General features: G+C 42.3%; 1 pseudogene; it reads right to left on the bottom strand.

Moving 5' to 3' along the window:
* Positions 1 to 3460: 3460 nt before the first annotated feature.
* On the bottom strand, positions 3461 to 4723 carry LOC142440504 (vacuole membrane protein 1 pseudogene; annotated as a pseudogene).
* Between the last annotated feature and the right edge of the window lie 1212 nt (positions 4724 to 5935).

Raw genomic sequence — 5935 nt, 5'->3', positions numbered from 1 at the left:
AGTCTTATCACAATCCATACATACATCAATTGTGCAAAGCACATTTATACATTTATCACCCTCATCATTCTCAAAACATTTGCTCTCCACTTAAGTCCCTGGCATCAGCTCCTCATTTTCCCCCTTCCCTCCCCACTACCCCTTCCCTCATGAATCCTTGACAATTCACAAACCATCACTTTGTCATATCCTACAGTGTCTGACGTCTCCCTTCACCCACTTTTCCCTTGTCAGTCCCCTAGGGAGGAGGTAATCAGCTCCCCCTCTCGACCCCACCCTCCCTCCACTCTCCTGGCATCGCCATCCTCACCACTGATCCTGAAGGGATCATCTGCCCTGGATTCCCTGTGTTTCCAGTTCCTATTGGTACCAGTGTACATCTCCTGGTCTAGCCAGATTTTTGAAGTAGAATTGGAATCATGATAGTGGGGCAGGGGCGGGGGCAGGAAGCATTCAGGAACTAGAGGAAGTTGTATGTTTCATTGTTGCTGCACTACACCCTGACTGGCTGTCTCCTCCCCACGACCCTTCCGTAAGGGGTTGTCCAATTGCCTACAGATGGGCTTTGGGTTTCCACTCTGCACTCCCCCTCATTCACAATGATATGATTTTTTTTGTTCTGATGATGCCTGGTACCTGATCCCTTTGACACCTCATGATCACACAGGCTGGTGTGCTTCTTCCATGTGGGCTTTGTTGCATCTGAGCTAGATGGCCGCTTGTTTACATTACCTTCAAGCCTTTAAGACCCCAGATGCTATATCTTTTGATAGCCAGGCACCATCAGCTTTCTTCACCACATTTATTTATGCATCCATTTGTCTTCAGCGATCATACTGGGGAGCTGAGCACAGAATGATATGATTTTTCGTTCTTTGGTGCCTGATAACTGATTCCTTCTGCACCTTGCGATCACGCAGGCTGGTGTGCTTCTTCCACGTGGACTTTGTTGCTTCTGAGCTAGATGGCCACTTAAGTACCTTCACGCCTTTAAGACCCAAGATGCTATATCTTCCGATAGCTCGGCACCATCAGCTTTCTTCACCACATTTGCATATGCACCCGCTTTGCCTTCAGTGATTGTGTTGGGAAGGTGAGCAGCATGGAATGCCAGTTTAATAGAACAAAGTATTCTTGCCTTGAGGGAGTACTTGAGTGGAGGCCCAATCCAGACAATTTTTTCAATGATAATAGAAGTCAGAAGAGTAGTTGCTTTTGGAGGGGTGGGCAAAGGTGATATTGACTGGAAAGAGACCTAAATGACCTTTTCTTGATCGGGTGGTGATTATATGGAAGTAAAAATTGAGTGATATAACTACCAGAAGAGTCCTGGTGGTGCAGTGGTTAAATATATTTGGTAGCTAATTAATCAATTGGTCTTTTGACTCCACCAGCCACTCTGGGGGAGAAAGATGTGGTAGTTGGCTTGTATAAAAATCACAGCTTTGGAAACCTCATGGGAAGTGCTAGTTTGTCCTTAAGGTTCCCTATGAGTTAGAATTGACTTGATGGCAGCGGACTTGGCTTATTTCTTTTTGGTTTTGTGTTCCTTTTAAGTTCCAGGACACTAATATTTTAAAGGATTTTTTTAACATCTCCAAAAAAAAGTCCTCTCTTCTGCAGAATTGACTCAGCCTAATTTTTCCACAGTGTTTTTAATAGACCATTTTTATCACACAGCAGACCCTTGGTGATGGGGGAGTCTGAAATGATCAGATATGGAATGCAGAATCCTTGACCAAAGCATACTCAACAAGGCTGGTTATTACAAGATTTTAATAATGGTCAAACCAAAACCTATCTGTTTTCCAGCTAAATGAGCTGCGGAACAGATATCATTGTTACATTTTCTTCAGGAAGCTTGCTGGAATGGAAAGATAAGGTATTTGGAATCAGAAAACCTGTGTTCCCATCCCTGCTCAGTCACAACAGTGGAGTAAATGGAACAAGTTATTCAAGTGCCCTGAACCTATTTCCTTTTCTGAAATTGGGTGTGATAAAGCTTGGCTTGCAGGGCATGTGGAAAGCACTCTACAGTGGCAGGAGAAGAACAGTCAGAATGTTCCTTCAAAGCAAAGATGGCCAGATCTCAGCTTGCATGTACTTTGGACACATTACCAGAAAGGCTCCGTTCCTGCATGTTATGCTTGGTATTGTAGAAGGTCCGTGAAACAGACTGTCACAGTGTCTGCAATAGTAAGCTCAAATCTAGGAACAATTATGAGGATGGCACAGACCCAGAATTGTTTTATTCTGTAGCACATAGGGTTGCTTTATGTTGGGGCCAACTCAAGAGCACCTAATAACAGCATACCGTGGCTATGATGCCTAGTTAAATTGTGCCTTTTAGTAGTGTGACTGGAATTGAGGAATACTAACTGAATTCTTTCAAGTTTTACACCGAAAAAGGCATCCTCCCTACTGTGTTACCTGTCGATAACTAGCGGGGACACATTTCCGTGGGATGGCCTGATCCCAGAGAGTGAGAAAAGTAGCTTGGAAGTTACTTTGACAACCTGTCCCCTGGCTTTGCTTCCTTTTCCCAGCCATGTTTCCCAAGACCTGTAGATGCCAAGCCATTAGGGCTGTCACCCCTCAGAGGACACAGACCTTCTCTTGGAACATCAGCAAGAGGGTTAGACTTGCACCTCCTTATTCCCAGGACAGTGGCAGCTGTTGAAATCAGGTCCGTGACCCGGTACAAAATCCAAAGGATGTGCTCCACTTGAGTTCTCACTGGTAAAGAAATCCCTGCCCCTGCTTCTCAGAGGGCCCATTTTATACACAGTGAGGTGGCACTCACAATGTATTTTGTAAGCAATTATCGGTGCTTATCAGTACCTTTGCCCACCTATTTACCCAGACCCGTGCAGGAGAAGGTTATTTGGTGGGAGTTACAGAGACTTTGTCTAGAAGAGTCACACTAAATAATTCACTGTCTCTACACACACCTTAGTCCTGAAGGTGACATCTTTGCTCTTCAACCCTTTGAAGAGATCTTGTGTAGCAGATTTGCTCTATGCACTGTATCATTTGAGTTCTTCTTTTATAAATGGTGGAAAATATGCTTATCAAATTTTTGCTTGGTTTCATTCTAAATATACAGAATAAAAAATGGCATCAGCACGTTTGTGAGATACCAACCAAGTTTTCTTTATATTGTTTTAAAAATATAAGATCACTTTTCCCAGAGATAGTTCAACACATCATAAAAAGGCCTCATTTGAAGGTGACGGGGGATGGTTGGGCAGGATGGTGTATTCGATTTTAGAACGATAGACATGGAAGATTGTTCAGCCATCCAGCATGACATATATATTTTTAAGAATTAGAAAAAGGAAAGCAATCATTTGGATAAGTTAATAAGCTTTACAAACACGAACTTTAAGGATGGGGTCGCCAGAATAATCTAATTGTACTAGCTGGGCCTTTTGAAAGGAATGTAGAAGCCTAGATTCTATTATGTTTGTTGCTGAACATCATACTCCACCGTAATCCAGAAAGGTACGAGAAAGTATGTGGGATATAAAAAGACTTTTCCCCAGCTTTGTCTTCCCCAAAGATATGTCAAACCTTAGAGGCTGTGTGCCAGCACATAGTGGGAGGTCAGATGCTTAGAGATATTCTCCCTGAAGGCTTTAAGCAATCAAACTCACACCCTACTGATAAGGATCGTAATTGTTTCCACGGAGAGCCAAAGAACAGGTCAAACCTGTTCAGTGGAATCCAAAGTTAGGCTGCCATCCTGAATCTAGGATCCGCCCATCTTGTCACATGTGTACCCTCAGTCCCTCCCCTTCCTACTGCATGTATTTCCCTAGATGCCCCCCTCTCATTACTATATTACAACCCTTTCCTATAAAATATGTCTTTACCTGTAATCAGGGGGCTTGCGTACCCCCAAAGATATATAAGCCTTGGCAAGTAATAAAATTGCTTTCTCCCTCCTGACCCCTCTCCCCATGCTCCTTCCCTATCCTGTCACTCGCTCCTGTAATTCCTACCTTTCACATCTTCACGTGGACCACCAAGCGGGGCTGAGGTGAGCATGCTACCATGAAACGTGTCTGACTTCTTTATTTCACTCTCTCTTATATTTCTCTATCTCTCTATGACTTTACTATATCACTGTACAATTGTGCCTGTCAGGCCTGTGATGATTTGTTAGGGGCTGGCTACCCTGACAAAAGTATCCATGTTATACCAGCCAGATCAAATAGAGGGTTTGGAATTGAAGCACTGGTAGGTAGGTAAGTAAGGAAGTACATATGTAAGTAAGTAAATGAATTAATTCATTTTAAAAGTCCAACCTCTGTATTATTTTGAACCACCAGTTTAGTCTGGGAGGCAAGTCTTGTGTAGTCTCTGCATGTTCCAATTTCTCCCACAATTCCTAATATTCTTCATTATCTGGTTCAGCACTTGTGAAGCAAGTTGCCTATGCCCTGAAACATGGAGGCAGCTCTCTGAATGCTGTTTGAATACCCTATCTGCAGGCCCCAATTTTAACTCTTGAGATTATGCTCCAAAAATAACTAGTTCATTCAGTGCTTGCTTCATCTGGGTGACTAATCTGATCAGGATAGCTAAAGGAACTGAAGCTCTCTGTAGGCCCAGATAAAGCAGAAAGGTGTGCAGCCTTGTTCCAAATCCAAGACAAAGTTCCTAAGACTATCCAGTAGGCATACAAAAGAAAATTTCTCTTTATGTTGCACATACTCATTTCTTCAACACAATGCAAAAATATAATAAGCACAGATGGTGGCAGTAAAATAAAGACACTACAATGCTTTGACAATGTCATATTGGGGAGGCCCATTCCTTCAAGACGATTAGGATTTCCAGAAAAAGAAATACTAGGAGATAATGAGCAGCAGTTTCTACAAGACAATATTCTACCTTTCTTCCTAATCCCTCCTCTCTTTACTCATCAAGGAGGGACCTAGACAGTTTCCATCATGTTGTTCCTTTTATATCGCTGCACATCTCTGGTCATGACAACACTTAAAACCACGACAAAATAAACCGGAGAAAAACCTCAGTAAAAAATAAAGTATGCAAAATTAAAAAGCAGAACAAATTTAAAATGAGTCAAAGGGAGATCATATGAAAAGGGGTTGGATATTAACCTAACTGATTCTGCAATATCCCAGTTATTACCCTGTGCAGGATACTGAAGTTATTCACATCCCAGGTCCGTCCAGAGGGGATTGACTGGATGCTCAATCCTTGTGTATTTTGCCTTCACTTTTGCTTTTTTTAATATATAAAATAACTTTAAATAGATCAAAAGGGAGATCAAATGATAAGGTCTTACATTTTTGCCTGATTACAATGGCCATTGTTGAATTTATGAGGCTCTCGGGGCTTGAGGAAGCACACAGCCCTCGCTTTTCCAGATTTCTAGGTCCCAGAAGCTGCTGCTGACTGATCCTCTCACCTGCTCCTCCCTTGATTTCTTGACGGCTGCTTCCATCCATGAGCATTGATTGTAAATCCAAACACGACGAACTCCCAGAAAACTTCAATCTTTTCTCCATTTATCATGCTATTGTCCACTGGTTAAGTCGTGAGGATTTATGTTTTCTGTACACTGAGTTGTAATCTATATGACAATCCCTTCTGACATACTGATTTTCATCAGTAAACTTCCTCTTTGCTATCAGCAAGCAAGGAGGTTGTGTATTCTGTACATTGCACGTTGCTATTAAGCCTTCCTCCAATCCAGATGCCACGTTCTTCTTCATATTAGTCCAGCTTCTAGGATTATTTGTTCCGCATAGACCGAATAAGTGTGGTGAACGGTTACATTCTTGAAGCACATTTTCCTGATTTTAAGATGCACAGACTTCCCTGTTCTATTCAAATAAATGCCTCCTGTTTACCAGCTTCCTGCTTACATGAAAGATGGCAGCTCCAATCAAACCAAGTGACC

Source organism: Tenrec ecaudatus, chromosome 2 (assembly GCF_050624435.1).
Source record: "Tenrec ecaudatus isolate mTenEca1 chromosome 2, mTenEca1.hap1, whole genome shotgun sequence".
In the NCBI taxonomy this organism is placed as follows: Eukaryota; Metazoa; Chordata; class Mammalia; order Afrosoricida; family Tenrecidae; genus Tenrec; species Tenrec ecaudatus.
The sequence above is the reverse complement of the archived record's forward strand: the minus strand, read 5'-3'. Positions and strand labels throughout refer to the sequence as shown.